General features: G+C 48.1%; 1 long non-coding RNA gene and 1 pseudogene across 1 annotated transcript; one reads left to right on the forward strand and one right to left on the reverse strand.

Annotated features, from left to right (window-relative positions):
- Positions 1-1043: 1043 nt before the first annotated feature.
- On the reverse strand, positions 1044-3204 carry LOC120661369. Its single transcript, XR_005669873.1, has 3 exons — positions 2294-3204; positions 2061-2203; positions 1044-1581 (listed from the first exon to the last, which is right to left on the reverse strand). It is a non-coding gene; the product is annotated as an uncharacterized LOC120661369 (long non-coding RNA).
- A 7758-nt stretch (positions 3205-10962) lies between these two features.
- Positions 10963-12512, forward strand: LOC120659602 (annotated as a pseudogene).
- Positions 12513-15213: the final 2701 nt, after the last annotated feature.

A 15213-nucleotide genomic window follows, 5' to 3' on the forward strand; every position in this document is an offset into this window, starting at 1 on the left:
GCGTGAACTGCATCTCGGGCGGGGCTGCTGCGATGAGAGCATCCAGCGCCCGTCGATCCTCATCGTAGCCGACGTCGCCGTACCGGACTGCCTCCCACATGTGCCGCACCTGGAGCTTCACCTCCATGACTGCGGCCCACTCGACGTAGTTGGTCTTGGTGAGGGTGGGCCACCCACCGCCGGGACCGACGTCCCTGACCACCGCCTGGAGGCCGTGGTAGCCGGGGGCGCCGCCGCGCCACCCCAGCCGGCGCGAGCCACTGCCTGGCGCCCGCCGCCAGGGGCGACGCCTCCGCCTGCGCGCACCGCAGGGCTGCGGCCGCCGCCAGGGCGCCGCCCCGCCCTGCGAGCCGCCCCAGGGGCGCGGCCTCCGACGCGGTGCGCGTCCCCTGGTACCGTCGCCGGGCGCACGCAGGCGCGCCGCCGTCCAGGCAAGCAGCCGGCGCGCCGCCGTCCAGGCAGCCGACGGGCGCGCGGGCCCTGGACCGTCGCCGGGAGGCCGCCTTCCAGGCCGCCGCCGGGCGCGCGGGCTCCTGGACCGCCGCCGGGCGCGCCGCCGTCCAGGCCGCCGCCGCCGGGGTGGGCTGCTGCCCACCGCGTGGTCCGCTCCCGCGCTCTCTCCCTCTCCAACTCCTCAAGGTCCTCGTCGGCGGTGGAGTCGCCGGCGATGGAGGTCTCTCAACCTCGACCTCCGCCGCACGCGCTGCATCCTCCGCCTCCTCTGCTTCCACCTCCGCCCTGGCCGCTGCCAGCTCCGCTGCAGCCAACCTGGCCGCCCTCGCCGCTGCTGCAGCGGCTTGAGCCGTCGCTCGCCTGCGCTCCTCTGCCGCGGCGAGCTCGGCGTCTCGCTGGCGCCGTGCGCTCGAGGCGACCGAGTGCTGAGACGGTGCGTCGGACATGGCGCGCCTCCAAGGGGCTGTTGCGTGGAGAGGGGGAAGGGAACGGGGAAGAAGAGGCAGCCGGAGCTGCTGCTGCTGCTGCGCTAGCTGCTGGTGGTGGCGGCTGGGCTGCTACAGTGGCTTGGGAAGGGGAGGAGCAAGAGATATCCAACCTACAGGAAAGTACGGCTCGGATACCAGATGTTAGAAGCTCAATTTTCACTCTCATTGAGCTGAGAGGATGACACTCAAGTTGGGGAAGTTTTCTGGGTTTTTCTTCATTCACACTCACAATGTCATGCCTTCCAACGGGAGTGGTGGCCACACATATATACAGCCAGCCAAGGAGCTGCTAACTGCCTAGTCTAAGATGCTCCTGCTGTCCTAGAAAAGTAGATGCTAACTGCTGCTGTCCTACTAACTGCAGCTGTCCTAGCAAACTAAAAAGCAGTCCAAGATGCTGTCCTCTAGGGGCAGCAAAAAACCACTGCATGCTGCAGCAAAAAAGGAGATGCTGCAGCCCCACAAAGACCAAGAGTACAAGACTTATTCCCTTCAGCCAGGGCTGGTCAGCAGCAGCGCATTCCCCATCCATATCTGCCAGCTCATGGTATTGCTGAAGGTGTTAATGGCATCGTTAGAGCACTGGAGCTGTTTGTGCGATGTAGCATTCGCGATGCAATGCCCTCCATCCATAGGCCAGCTGATCACCAAAATTTAAATAATGTTAGAAGGAACTAATCCAGTCCTAAATGTCTAATGGAAATAAAAGCTAAGAAACAGAAGTGAAGGCTACTCCATTTGTTTTAATATGTTTTCCCATCTAGCTTGACATGCTCACTAATAAAGGAAATATTAGATCAAGAAAAGCTAGTGTAAAATGACAATCCACACTCATATTGAATAATCGCATGCTGAAACCAATCTTATCAAAGTATTTTAATTAGGGTTATTGCGTGGAAATAGCATAACTATACTTATGATTTCAGTAATGGACTGTTTTGTAACTTTTTCTGCAAAGGCCATATATTGACAGACATAGTGAAACGGAAATAGCTAATAAAGCACAAAATGATATTAAGAAGGAAGCAATTGTAGAAAATTAATGCAAGCATAGCAGTATTAACTGGTTACTAATTCTACCTAGACAGATAAGAGTGAGTTAACAATCAAATGGGTTACCTTATCTTAATCTGGACTGATCAGTACTGACCAATGGCTGTGCATGCCTAAGCTATAATGCATGCTTGCAGTGTCCTCACTCACATATATATAGCTCAAGTCTTGTGCAGATCAGGGACATATGAGTAGGAGTAATCCTCAACCTGCAGCACATTATTATATTGAAATTCCCTGCTGCATCCAAAATTAGATGTACGTTGTGGTGCAATTAAGAGTTGCAAGTCTCTTTGTACCTTTTCCTACCCAGTGCATGTATGTAGCTTTCAAAAATTAAAGAATGCTTTGTCCCATGCCGTGTACTTAAGTACATAGTTCTGCCAGCACTAATCATTCCAGTGTAGATTTGATAGCTTCATTCTATGAGTCAATTTATCCCTTAGCTTTCCTCCAAAGAGCTTCCCAAAGAAACGATATACTCCTTACAAGATGTTGAGCTTATGTGATGATTGTTGTAATAACTAAAAGTATGGGCTATAGGCAGACTTCTTTTGGAACTAGACTTCTTTTATCAAAAGAAACTTGTAGTGACTACTAATAAGTATCGAGGACATGAACATATATACCTTTTTTTGAGTACTTTTTCTTCCAAGTAATTATGGAAATAATGAACAGCTGATTCCTCAAAGGAAGTAACTGAAAACCACTGACAATCTGCTGCCACTCCCACCCAAATACACACACAACACACCTGATGTTGGCTTCAACTACCCACACCTGAAATTTTTATTTCCTCACTGAAATCACCAGCGTCGGATTTGCACGGGGTCGGCCGGAATTTGGCGGCGCACGGCGACCGGCACTCCTCGTGTCGGCGCTTCTCCGGGAACGGCACGGGGACGGCGTGCAGAGGCGGAGCTACGGGACGTCGTCGCAGAGCTCGTGGTAGTCGCGGCTTCGACAGGCGGGCAGCGGAGACGGCGATTTGGGCGGCCGGGAAACCGACGGCAGCGCTCGGTTCCGGCGGCCAAGGCGGCGGGCGGCCCTGCGGGACGTGCGGCGCGAGCGGCAGGGCGCGAGGGGGCTCAGCGCACGCGCAGCTTCGTAGGGACGCGGGACCGAGGGCGGCCTGGCGGCGCCTTGCCCTGGGCACACACGCCATGGCGGCATGGCGGCGCAGGCGCACGGCGACGGGAAGAGGAGCAGGCGACTGGGCCCAGGTAGGGCCTCACGGCCCCGGGCCGTTAGCGGTGGTGGGGGCCCAGTTGCTGGTAATGAGCGGACTGGAAAGGCTTTGACCCAAAAGAAAATTAGGATTCAAGCTAACTCGAATTCTGTTTTGAATGAATTTATATTTACCGAATTTTTAAATGCATTTTGACTCAATTCAGATTGCAATGCAAACGTTATGGATGCATCAAGGAAAAAAATCTAATTTATTAGTTTGTTTTTAGAGTTAATATAAATGTTGGAAAAATTCAAAGATTATGAGAAAAGTGTTATATTAATTCGAACCAAAATTAAATATTTAGGGTGTGGTATAAGTGAGGAAGGTGATCATATATATAAGAAAGAAGACACAAATTGTCTCTTCTTCTATCATTTAGGATACTTTTTCAGGGCATTATCACTTAGGATGAAAGAAGCGAGGAATCTCCTTTTTTATTCTAAATCAGGCACCAAATGTGAAGAGTAATGCAGAAATAGGCCCATCCCCCCCCCCCCCCCCCCACCCCCCAAAAAAAAAAGAAAAGATTGGATGATCGATCCCTTTTCCATTACAGTAGGAAAATGGCAACCAAAGTACATTCAGTTTGATATCCAAAAGATTAGTTAAGCCGGGTGATATTGGAGGCTAGCAGTGTTTTGTTTCTTCTTTTGTTCGGCTTTATGCTTAGATTGAGTCTCCTTTATCTATTATCTTATTATTTGGCCAATAAACGGAGCCTTCACGTTCGCTTTCAAGGCATAGAAATTCCAACATTAATCAAAGAAAAATAGAAAAATAAAAATTACCCATCACTGCCATTACAATAAAAATTAGCCTAAAATACCCTTGTGACTAATTAAAAATCACCCACCAATGCCATTATAAAAAATTAAATATAAAATATTATTTAGCTATGTATCAGTTATAAATATATACTTTTAATAAAAACTAAAGCTAACAACAATAAATCAAAATAAAATAAAAATAAGAATAAGAATAGTCATCTACATAATATTATTAAAGTTCAACAAATCAAATTGTTATTATAGGTAGATCATAGTTGAATTGTTTTAATCAATAATAAGACATAATTTAAGATAATGAATATGATGATGTATGGTAAAAAAAATAGTATAACCTTTAAGTAAGGATACAACGACATGCAAAATTTTGAATTTTCAGTACTAGCCGCGCAAATGCGCGGGCTATACACCTAGTTATATGTTCATTTGACATGTAACCAATTAACAAATAATCGATCACATCTCATCTGATGGCTTAAGGGCAATCCCATCCCAAGACAATATATAGACACTGCACATAGTCTCCAATGCATAATTACATCAAAATAAATTATCATCCGATTCCCTCTCTTCTCACTCTATTCATGACCCTATCCTCTTCTTTTTTTTTCTTGGTCTCGAGTAGACATAATTTCTTGCAAGACAAAATATTTCCTTCTGTCCCCTCCTTAACACTATTGCCAACTTAACAAATTGCTTACATGGCAAGCTATTTAATGCTATCGAAACTATCCTTATCTGTTTGGGACTGCCCTAATAATAACAAAAGTGAGACATGTTTTATTTTCTTATATTTTGTAACTGTTGACCCCATTTGTTCCGATCCCACTTTCATGCACTATTACCTACAGGCACTTTATGGTCTGCTTGTTCCTAAAGACCGATGATTAGTGTCTAATCCTGATCTTGTCTGGTGGCTTTGAATATGTTCCTTGCTTGAGGCAGGCACTAACTAATGCATGTATGGTTAGTTACCTCTAATCCATATACCACCGTTAGGTGATGGAGCAAACAAGACAAAAGCTCCCAGGTACAGCTGGGGCGTCCTCAATCAGGACGCGGTCAAGGGGTCCGTCTCGACCATTGGGTCGAGATGGATGGGATCAATCCTAACAACATGGCCTCAGGGGGTGTTGATGTGCAAAAATAGATGTGCTAAAGTTTAGTTCTAGAGATGTGCCAATGAGGATAAACATGAGCTAATAAGAGCGAATCAAGGGCTTATGGATTCTAATAACTAATTAGCCATTATCTGTGTAATTAGATTATCAACAATTAGCCTATATTTAGTCCTACTATTTAGTCTATAAATAAGTGGGCTAAGTTTAGCCCCTTGGATCCAAACACCCCCTAGCCTATATTTAGTCAAGATTAAGGCACAGCTAGCAGCACTGGATGTCACCATCGATAGTAAACAAACAAATTGCTGACAGTTCGCTATACTCCAACAAGTTACAATACAGTTGTTGACTCGGACACCGCAATTGCTAGGTAAACTCACATTGTACCTTGAACAATATAATAATTGCTTGGCAACATAACGAAGGCTAAACCCACAAAGTCCCTGTCGACCAGTAGAAAAGTGGCCAACCCGATCGGACAGGCTCCGTTGAGAAGAAGTGATGCAACAGCCAAACCATCTGCAGACCCTATACATGGAAATTAAACCATTCTATCGAGCAGAACCAGCTTCACCAGTAGCAGGGCCGCCGGCATCATCACCAGGCCGACCCAATATCCCAGCATGGGTGAGCATCGCCCAGAGCAGCGTTATCAGCTCGCCACCCCGTGCGATAGCCTTCAAGTGACCTCTAATGTTGTCTGAAGGAGCGACGTTCTGGATCATCTCTGACCAGAATTCAGACGGTACTACCCATGCCCTTTCCTCACCTTCAACCACCAGTTGCTTTCCAAGCCTCGCCCCATTCTTGAGCACATCATACTTTGAATCCACACTTTGTAACAGTTGGGCCACCTGCTCGTACTCGGCTATTGGTGGTGTCAACGATCTCAGCGCAGCACGGCCCGTGAGGGCACGCTTAGCGTCCTTCTTGACAGTCTCATACAGGCTCTTGCTCCACTCATCATCATCTGGCAGAAGATCCGGAGACCAGACCATTAGGTATGCACAGTACCGTGACAGGAGAGTAGCAGTAATCTTGCAATTCAGATCAAACGTAGAAGAACCCTGTCCTCCTTGACCATGATGGTATTGGTGCCTCATCTCAAGGATGGATGTGGCGACGTGCCATGTAAGTATGGTTTCAGATGTGCCATTGCTACTGAAGGCCCAGCTGGGGAACATTTCGCCTGCTGGGCCTTGGCGTGGAGATCTTATTACACCATTGCTTAATTGGTGCCCGTCAGAGCTGTTGCGTCTCAAAGCGTCGATGATGCTGACCATCACCGCTTCTTGTATTTTCACACTCCTATCTAGGTCAGGGAGACGGAGGAGACGTCTGAGAAGAACAAGCGGGGTTGTTCTTGGATGGAGCACCAATATTGAGCTCTGGCCCAGTTTTTCATCCCAATGCTTCTTTAGCCCCCATCTGCACTGCAGCAGAATGCCAAACCATTCTTGCACGCGCTGATAATAATGCTGCAAATAGGCATGCCTTACATAGTAGCATATGAGGGATACTTTGGTCCAGTTAGAGAAAATGTAGGAAGCTATGTACTTCACCTCCGCTATGACCACTAATGCGAGAAGCAAAAATAAAGGAATGTCATCGAAGACGAAGAATCCAAAATTTTTATCCTGCCTGTTGCTTATCAAGTGCCTATCATTACACCAGAAATGACAGCGTAGCTGATGGTTATACTTGGAGTTCCAATTTGATATTAGCCCCCTCATGATGAATATTGTAGCCAAGATGCAGTAAGTTATGCTCAGGAGTGAGATACTGACACTTAGGATGGGCAGCCAATACTTCGAATAGGAGACCGGAAGCGATGAGAAGTAGTAATCTTGGATGAGAGAAAGCTCATCTGCAATCACCCCAAATACCCTTGCATGATGGTTGCCTTCTGTTGTACTCTGCAGCAGAAAGTGGTTCCAAAAAAAAGTTGGGGGTCCACGTAGATGTAACATTGGCGTTCTCGTACCTTACAAATCGGCATCTCAACAATTTGAAAAATGCAAATGACAAGCATAGATCAGCACGCTCGTTACCCAGCTGCGAAACCATGTCAAAGGTCACTAAGCCATTGCCATTATTGACAAATCCCGCATACCCACGAGGCTGATTCTTCACATCCATACCATCTTCTCCCATAACCAAGAGTGGAGGCGGAGGCACGTTGTCACCTACCCATGGTTCAGCAGGTTCTCTTACATGTGGTTGCTCCATGTACCCAGAAACAAGACGAGGATTACGCCCAAATGCCAAGGATCGCCGGGCCTTCTCAAATGCAAAATATTTCAACACAATTTTGGCACAAATGATAGCAAAAAGCATTAGTTCAAGGTAAAAGGGCCAGATATTGTCCGTGATCGGGCCCATGGCATTGACACCTAGGTAAAGGGTCCAGAGACCTTGTACAAGCAGCTGAACTGGAGGCCCTCTGTTCCGACCTTCTCTGTCGTCGACAGCCACTATCACGCTGGTGTTGATCATTGTTATCTGAACGAGGAAGGCCCATGATACGGCTGTAAAATAGTGAAAGCCTCCACGGCATGAGGCTGCCAAGGTTGCAGACTCATAGCTACTGGTGTAGTGGTTGCTGTTGGTGCTAATGGTAGACACGACGTACGATGTGATCGGCAGTAGCAAGGTGCTGGCTCCAAGGTAGATGAACCGCGTGAAGGGGTGGTGGCGGTAGCGCTGGGCATAGGCACCTATGCCGACTATGACTCCTGCCAAGATAGCATCGACGAGCACAAGCATGTTCACCCGCCACAAGGCCCCTCCCATGGTCTTGCGGAAGGCTGCCAAGGATTCATGAGAGCAGCTGATGCTTGAGGAGCACTGCTGCAGTGAGGCATCGTAGCAGATTGCGGTGGAATTTGCCCCGGCCATGAGCTAGCTGCCTGACTGCCTAATCTCAACAACAGAACAAGTTGCGAATTAAACCCACAAAGAACTACATTATTATGCTCCGTTATTAGAGAAGATTGTGGTGGAATTCCCACTTACAGTGTCCACCTCGTTCTTCTGCATCCCAGCCTTGGTCGACTTCGCCGCCATCTTCTAGAGAAGACGCATCTAGGCCCAACCCGATCTTATTCACCAGCACGGAACCCTAACAACCACCAGCCAAGGCCGGGCAGCTGAGCAAAGGTCAGTCCGTTAGTCAGCCCGAGCGGGAGAGCGATTGGGTGCGCCGGAGATAAGAGCGAGGAGATCAAGCCCTCGTCCGCGAGATTCGCCACCAGAGTCGCCATGCCCTAGAAACTGCCTAGGTCATTAGATTCCTTATCTGCTTTTGCAGGAGTGTCTGTGTGTGTGCTTCGGGGCGTGCAGGCGGCGCTCGCTTGGTGGGCCCGCGTAGAGGCGCGGCCCAGCGTGACAGCAGGTCACGCGGGGGGCACGCCAGCTGCTGGCAGGCAGCCCACCGGAGCGGAGGCCAGGCCTGCACGCGGCCCAAGGCCTGCTTGGTCAGAGTGCAGCCCATCGTGCAAGCAGGGAGCACAGTGAGCCAAGTTGAGGACTCTCGGGCAGTCCCAACGCGGCATTGATTATCGTTTCTATCTATATTAATTAGAGTGACAGCTCAGCAAATCGTTGACATGGCATTAGAGTTAATGCGGAGAGAGTTGACAAAACGAAGAAACGGTTTCTCCCCTGAGACTCGACGTCTTCTCGTGAATCAAGACGCCAAGAAACCGACGAAACAGCGTTGGGAGGACTGCTCGTTTCCATTGGCTTGCTTCTGGATCGTCTGTGCCGCAACCGCCCCGTCGGCTCCCCCTGCGGCTTGCTTCTGGTGTAGAGCACGGCCTGCGCAGAGGATCCTGGTATGGGAACGTGAATGATTGGCTGGATTTTTATTTAGGGCCGTGTTTGGTTTGCCGCGAGAATGTTTTTATAAAAACTTTTTGATATTTTTACCACTAATTAGAAATATTAAATAAAATCTAATTATAAAATTATCTCCGTAACTATGATACTGCAGCAGTTACGCCAGCTAATGAGGTCTTTGACCGTACGGTTAGTGGATGATTGAGCGTGGTTACTGTAGCATCACTGTAGCCAATCATGATGGAACTTGGCTCATTAGATTTGCCTCGAGAAGTTACAAATATCTCTGAAATGTTTTTGCAAATATATTTTATTTTGTACTCCATGCGAACATTTGTTATTTTTTTTTGAAATTGTGACACCTAACCAAACGTAACCTAGGTTCTAGATATAAACGTTCCACTGTGAAGAATAGTTTCTTAGGTATGAGATCCAAGAATATAGAAACTACCTGCGGTTTCTGCACTGGGAGTGCCCTCATCGAGCCACGTCGCATGCATATTATCAGCCGTTGGATTTCGTTTTAGTGGCTCAGATCCGCAGCAGACTAATAAAATACGAGAGTCATCCAGAACCTCGCCCGCTTCGACTCGTGCGGCGGCGGCTTCCTCGAGGAGATGAGCGCGCCCCCGCGGCCCCGCCCCAGGCCGCCTACCTCCGGGGCCTGGCTAGTTAGCGCGCGCCCCAGCAGCCAAACTAGGCGTTTAGTTGGTTTGGCTGAAAATGTTTGGTGTCACGTTAATGTTTGACAAGATGTCGGGAGGATTTTTTAAATACTAATTAAAAAATTAATTTTAGAACTCGTTTGGAAACCGCGAGACGAATCTTTTGAAGCATTTGGCCGCACCATTAGCACATGCGGGTTACTATAGCACTTATGGCTAATCATACACTAATTAGGCTCAAAAGATTCGTCTCGTCGTGTACATCCAAACTGTGTAATTAGTTTTATTATTTAATAACATTTAGTGCTTCATACATGTATTTAAAGGGGAGGTGAATATTTTGGGGTGAAAATTTTTGGGAACTAAACGGCCCCTGATAATTTCTATTGTTGGATTCCGTGTCGTCATTTTCTTTCCGTTTTTTTTTGCTTCCGCAGACAAGGAGCGCACCTAATAATCAGCGCGCGCAAGCCGCCAGGAGTCGTACGACACTTGTTTCCTTTCCAAATAAATTTCTTTCTTTACTTTTAGATAGTTAAATCTAATATATGTGTTCAACTTTTTGAAGACAAATATCAAGTGATATTTTTTCAACGTAGCTACAAAATAACATTTTTTCAGCATAACTTTTATGATACTTATAATGTTTACGCATAATTTTTCAAACCAACTATTTATAGGATAATCTTTTAGCACGACAGGGACAAATTTTACGCATAATTTTTTTTCAGTCTTCTAACTAAATGATAATATTGAACATAACTTTCACTAAAATTTCTTACACAACTTTGGGGCATAAGTTCGCCGTAAGCTTATAAAAATACAACTTATCGAGATAAGTTTTTCTAAAAATTTTTTGCAGAGGATAATTTTTCAGCACAATTTCTATGGAAAAATATAATTAGGAAGACTTCTCCGACAATTTTTTTCCAATTTTGGAACATTATAACCTATATATATAATTTGCAATTATAATTTTTTTCACATCTTCACTGAAGCCAGATTCTTATCATAGTTTTTTATGATGTACATAACTTTTACGTATAATTTTTTCTTAACAATTTGAAATTAATGTTTTTTAGCATAACTTTCACAGTGCATACAAAATTTAATGTGTAGTTTTATAAAATAATTTATAGAGGATAACTTTTCAGCACAAATTGTATGAAGATGTTATCCGAAAAATTTCTCACACAACTTTTGTACGCACAAATTTATCATGCAACTTCCAAGCACAAAGTCTTGGTATAATTTCCATATAAAAGTTGTCAAGAAAACTTCAGACATATAGAAGGTAAAAGAAAAATCTAGGAAAAAACAACAATTATGGAACGTAAGGGAAAAAATGAAAAGAGAAAATAACGTCACTCACGGGGGGTGGGTGAAAATTAACAGCGGGTGGGGACTGCACATCGTGGGCCACGAAAACCTGCATCGTGAGCAGCAAACTTGGTCGGAAGAAAAAAGAAAGTAGAGGAGCGCTCCACGCTAGAAGAATATGAAAAAGGAAGGAGGCGCTCCCGCGTGTCAGATGGATTGTTGAGAAGCAAAGCAGCGCGCGATCCTCAGAATGGAATCGCGCTACCTCCGTCGCCCGCCCGCGCACGCACCACCACCACCACAACGCGGCGGCCGCCGACCTGCGCCACTGCCGCGGGCGGGGCCGGCGGGGGCGCCGGAGCCGACACCTGCGCCTCGCCCTTCAACCCCGTCATGATGCTCCGCCGCTCCCCCGCCGGCGGGGATGCCGCCGCCGCCGCCGCCGTCGCCAGCAGCTTCGAGCTCTTCCACCGGCTCGGCCTCCGCCCGCTCCCCGAGAGAAATGTCCGACTTCCTCATAGGCTCGGGGTTCGAGCGCCTCCTCAACCAGCTTGCGCAGATCGAGACCGGCGGCCTCGCCCGCACGCGCGACAACCCGCCGGCCTCCAAGACCGCCATCGAGTCCATGCTCGTTGACGCCGTCAACGCCGCCCGCGGCGCCACCGACTCCCACTGCAGTGTCTGCAAGGAGCCCCCTTCGAGCTCGTCGCCGAGACATGCGAGATGCCCTTCAACCACATCTACCACGCCGACTGCATCCTGCCCTGGCTCGCGCTCCGCAACTCCTGCCCGGTCTGCCGCCACGAGATGCCCACCGACGCGCTGTGCGCAGGGGCGCGGGCCGCCGGCGAGAGGGCGCCGAGGAGGAGGCCGCCGTCGGCCTCACCATCTGGAGGCTCCCCGGCGGCGGCTTCGCGGTCGGCAGGTTCGCCGGCGAGAGGAGGCCCGAGAAGAGGGAGCTCCCCGTCGCGTACACGGAGATGGACGGTGGATTCAACAACGGCGGCCCCTCCACGGAGATGGACGCCATCACGAGCATCCTGCGCAACGTCTTCGCCTGCCTCGTCCTCCCAATATCATACGATGCCGGAGCTCAACGACGCAGCGTCCGACCGGAGCGCTGAGCCATGGGTCAAGGAACCGGAGCACGAGCTGGCGGCCCGAGGACGGCCACGCCGATGCCATGGTGCAGAGATGAAAACTACTGCACAAAGCTTGTTGCTTGCTTGTTTGTTTCATTCATGTGTTTACCCGAAATTTTGTAGAACAGAGCGATCGACTTATTGGTGTTGTACATAGGAGAGCAGCATCTCATCTCTCTAGAGACGATGGATGGATTGCTGCTAGCAGGTGGCGTGGAGAATTATTGTTCACCGTGAAATGGTGATTCTGAAAATGAGCATTCTGTTGGTGCAAATGGCTAGCATGATTGATGGTTCATTCCATTGGGTTCAATATGGAACCATTCTTTGCGTTTGTAAGAACACAATGAATGATTGTTTCATGTTTTGCTTCATCGCTGGCTGTTGCACGGATACAAACAGCTCCAGATGCTCAATTGTTGGCGCGTGTTGGTTTCTAGTGACTTTCTATTCCTCTCACATTTTTTATTTCCTGCAGTTATGCTTTAGCTAGTTACTTAGCTTTTATTCTTGCTTAATCTTTGTTAGCCTTTGCATGATGAGTTGTCTTGTGCTAACTAATATTTGTGCCTCTAAACATTGTTAAATCTTTGCATGCTTTGTTAAGTGGAATTGTTGCTAGCATTGCTCGGGTGAATCGCTTTACTTTTGCTTCCATTTTGTGTCAAGCTTTCGGCGGCATTTTGGTTAATCGTCGCTTCCGCTTTGCGTCGAGCTTTCCTAACCATTCCTAGGGTGAGCTCGTCACGAGTTATCTTGTGTGACCTTAGCGGTTAGAACTTAGAAGAGAGGTGTATCGGGTTGATTTTGGACATATGCCTTATTTTCATCGAAGAGAATTTTTAAAAGCTCCCATTCACCCCTGAAAAAGATCGGGTGCTCTAGCCTAAGAGGGGGAGGGGGTGAATTAGGCTCTATTTAAAACCTTGACCAATGGCTCCAACTAGTTTGCACAAAACTTAAACTAAAACAAACTATCTAGATGTGCAACTAGGTTGTTCTAGTGTGAAACCCCTATCCTAAAAGAGTTTGGCAACCTATAGCCTTTCCTATCAAGAAATTACTCTATGAAAGTAAAGGCATACAAATTGCTAGTATTAAATGCGGAAGCTTAAGGAGCGGGATAGGAGATAGAAAATTCTTGACGCGGGTGTTTATTCCGTGGTTCGGTTAGCTACAAAGGCACACCTACATCCACATTGTTGTAGCACTCACTAAGAGTATTGCTACTCGGCCACCAAGTCTCTTCCTAGGACACCAAGTCCACGGTCACCTTGGCCCCGGATTCCACTAAGGAGCTTCTCCACAAAGGATGGGGGTCTCCACGTCCCCCGCACAAAGGTTGTCGTCGCCGCTCCACACCAAGTCGGAGGGTCGATGACGTTGCCGGCGAGCTTCAAAGCTCCAAGGTGCCGGCGTACCAAGCTCTTGGTTTGGTTCACTAGAGAACCACAGCACAAAGGCTCAAGGCCTTGCAATCTCACTCACTAAGAGCTAATCCTGTACACAACACTCTCAAAGTGTGCTAAGGACTAAGGATATGATCTTGATGCTCTTGTATGGCTTGGAGATGTTCTTGGGTGTGTGTGGGATGTTCAACAACTCCAGCAAACTTCAAATGGCCGGGGGATGCCATATATATAGGCCTCCAAGTCGTGGAGCCGTTGCTCCAACGGCCAGCAGAAAACTGCGTACCATCGGATGAACCGATGCCTCTGCCTGGGGTCGCGTCGGTTCATCCGGTCACTCTTAGACCCATAGTAGCTGTTGAGCTTCTGACGCACTGTCTGCAGCTGACACAGTGCCCATCGGTTGAACCGATGCTTAGCCATTGGTTAAACCGGTCACTCACAGCTTCTGAACTAGCCGTCGGCCTCTTTGTCCACTGCTGACGTCATTACACCGGTGCCTTGCTCCGATGCACCGTCGGTTGAACCGGTGTTGAAGGATCTTCTCCTGGGCACTTGACATCGTCTCTGGAACATAATATGCCCAATGCACCGATGCCTGACACGATGCCGTCGGTTCAACCGGTGCCTCACATGATCTTCACTTGATCTTCAGAGGCGCTCAGACTTGCATCAAACACCAGGGCGTCGGATCTTCCGACAACCATCGGATGCACCGATGCTTAGTCATCGGTTCTTCCGGTGCTTCTGTTTTCTGCAGAACTCGTCCAATTCAGCGTTTCTTTGAGTTCTTTCTTCGTGTTTTGCTTTGCATGGCATTTTTACTTCATCCCTGGGATCTAGAAATGTTCACTTAACAAAACCATTAGTCCCATTGATTGCGTTGTCATTCGATCACCAAAATCACTCGAAATGACATAAATGGTGCCATGTTCGTTACAACCCCCTCTGTGTGGTCGCCTGTTCCGATCCTTCAGAACAAGAAATATACAGGGAACAAATCATAGGTAGATATCCCATTTATATACTTGAGCAAACGATCAAATCATTGAAACATAAAATCCACAATGTCTCTGTCTCCGGAGAAAAATGACAACTCAATCAGGTAAACTCTAACTGAGAAGTGGAATGTTTAACACACCGAGAATCCTAAAGATGGAGGAGAGGAGATAGACGAAGCATTGTAACGAACATGGCACCATTTATACCATTTCGAGTGATTTTGGTGATCGAATGACAACACAACACTTGGACTAATATGATTGTTAAGATGATCATTCTCAGGCTTTTAGGTTCAAGTGATGACAAAGAGAAAGAGAAGATAGGCGTAACAAGGCCCGAAGGGCCACCCCTACGGGGGTTCTGCTTGTCGGAAGAACCGACGCTATGATGTTTGGTGCAGGAGGGAAACGAAGCCAAATCAGCCTATAGGCACCGGTTGAACCGACGGTCCAAGAAAGGGCATCGGTGCATTGGGCGTCCTATGTTCCAGAGACGATGTCAAGTGCCCAGGAGAAGTTTCTTCAGCACCGGTTCAACCGACGGTGCATCGGAGCATACCATCGGTGTAATGACGTCAGCGCCCAGGAGAAGATCCTTAAGCACCGGATGAACCGGTGATGCATCGGTACAAAGCATCGGTTCAACCGGTGATCACTGCGTCAGCTGTCAGGAGTTCAACGGCTACTTCGGGTTATGAGTGACCG

Source organism: Panicum virgatum, chromosome 2K (assembly GCF_016808335.1).
Source record: "Panicum virgatum strain AP13 chromosome 2K, P.virgatum_v5, whole genome shotgun sequence".
Lineage (NCBI taxonomy): Eukaryota > Viridiplantae > Streptophyta > Magnoliopsida > Poales > Poaceae > Panicum > Panicum virgatum.